The sequence below is a fragment of the Gymnoscopelus microlampas genome, assembly GCF_963454915.1.
Source record: "Gymnoscopelus microlampas genome assembly, chromosome: 24".
NCBI classification, from domain to species: Eukaryota; Metazoa; Chordata; class Actinopteri; order Myctophiformes; family Myctophidae; genus Gymnoscopelus; species Gymnoscopelus microlampas.
The window spans coordinates 25,995,033-25,997,532 of NC_139961.1; positions in this window are offsets into that span (position 1 = coordinate 25,995,033).

The following is a 2,500-nucleotide window of genomic DNA, read 5'->3' on the forward strand; positions in this document are numbered from 1 at the left end:
TCAGGGTGTGGGCCATCCCCGCAAGGGCATCTGTGGCTTTTCTTGTAAAGCAGTGGCTCTCAAACATTGTCATGTCAAGGACCCGCAAATTGATATGAATGTGGCCGCGTACCAAGAGCATGGTCAGTATCATGTCATGTCAGCACCATGGTCAGTTTCATGTCATCAAGGTTAGTATCATGGTCAGTATCATGTCAGTATCATGGTTAGTATCATGGTCAGTTTCATGTCATCAAGGTCAGTATCATGTCAGTATCATGTCAGTATCATGTCAGTAGCGTGTAAGTATCATGGTCAGTATCATGGTCAGTATCATGGTCAGTATCATGTCAGTATCGTGTAAGTATCATGGTCTGTATCATGGTCAGTATCATGGTCAGTATCATGGTCAGTATCATGGTCAGTATCATGTCAGTATCATGGTCAGTATCATGGTCAGTATCATGGTCTGTATCATGGTCAGTATCATGGTCTGTATCATGGTCAGTATCATGGTCAGTATCATGGTCAGTATCATGGTCAGTATCATGTCAGTATCGTGTAAGTATCATGGTCAGTATCATGTAAGTATCATGTATGTCAGTATCATGTTCAGTATCAAGTCAGTATCATGTAAGTATCATAGTCAGTATCATGGTCAGTATCATGGTCAGTGTCATGGTCAGTATCATGTCATCAAGGTCAGTATCATGGTCAGTATCATGTCAGTATCACCATCAGTATCATGTCAGTATCATGTCAGTATCACCATCAGTATCATATCAGTATGATGAGAGTATCAACGTGTCACAACGTAATGACACATTTTGCTGGACACCCCCTGGAACCCACTCAAGGACCCCAAGGGGGTCCCGTTCCCCACGTTGAGAACGGCGGCTGTAAAGTTGACACGCTAACGAACGAGCGAGTGAGTGAGTGATAGCAGGCCGTTCCCCAAAGAGCACATCCCTGCCGTCGTCACCACGTTTCCGCGTATGACGTCTTTCAAAACCTCCAAACGTCCTGCCCGCTGTTGGGGGGCGGGGTGGGTGGGGGGGGGGGGGGGGTCGAGTCTCCAGACACATGCAGGGAAAAAATGTAAAGTGTGAAAGATATGGGGGGTCCCGCGTCCTGCTGCCACTGCGGACAGAACAACATGAGGTCGCAAGACTGTTCCAGAAGACAGTAATTGCCAACTCTTATGTATTTATTTATTTATTTGCTTACTTACTTACACAGAGACAGAGTCAGTTTATAGGATATTCACCTTGAAGGACCGTTTATATAAGAACAGGCTGCTAGACGAATTGACAGCTTACTCCAGGGGGCATTGCAGCAGTGATTGACTCGCCTGTATACCGGTGACAGTGAGCCCTTTTTTTTGGAGGGCAAACACTGCCCTCTGGTGTACACACGCCATATCGCAAGCTGTACCAGACAATCCTCCCACAAGGGCATCAAAAACCTAAACATTATTTGGTGCTTTAATGAAACCTGTGCTACGTGTGATAAGCTTTTGATCCGCACGGATTTCCTCGAAAGTCGTAGGTTTTTTTTTGTATGCTGGTGGAAACGCTGTTGAATCCGACCACGAGTGGTCCATTGACCCGCAGGGTTCAGGGCTCTAAACCTTACACCAACGAGCCCCCGATTTAGTGGAGCATGCCCCGGAATTCACCCTGTGACATTATCCCGCGGAGCGTGTGGGCGCGCATGCTGTCATGCGGGAAGAGACGGAAGCAATATAAGATGTGTTATCTATCGGGAGGCGTGTGGCATGTGGAGCATCGTGGTACATGTCTTGCATGTGTAAAGGTCACAGTTTCAAATCCCATTCTTGACCTCAAGGGGTGATATGCCTCACATTCACTGTACGCTGAATAAACCGAACAAACAATACATTGCACATTTTGCCAGTATAGCATCTCAAAACTCAGATGCAGTGGTGTAAAGTGGGGTAAAGTAACATACAGTACATTTACTCAAGTAATGTACTTAGGTACAATGTTGAGGCACTTTTACTTTTCTGGAGTATTTCCAATTTTCAGCACTTTTACTTCTACTCCACTACATCTCAGAGGCAAATATTGTACTTTTACTCCGCTACGATTATTTTAAAACTTTAGTTACTAGTTACTTTGCAGATATAAATTATTACGTTATAAAACATACATTAACCACTTTAGCCATATTTTATACCTAGGCAATTTGAAAATAGCCGATCTACAAGCTCAAGACGCGTTGTGAGCTTGTAGATCTGTTATTTTCAAACATTTAGTACTTTTACTTTTGGTACTTTAAGTGCATTTTGATACCAATACTTTTGTACTTTTACTCAAGTCAATTTTGAATTCTGGACTTTTACTTGTAACGGAGTACTTCTACATTGCAGTATTGATACTTTTATTTAAGTAAAACATTTTGAGTACTTTTTCCACCACTGCTCAGATGCCAGGTAAAGAAAATGAAAGTTGCCAGATCAATGACTGATCAATGAGCCGATATCTACTTTTACCACAAC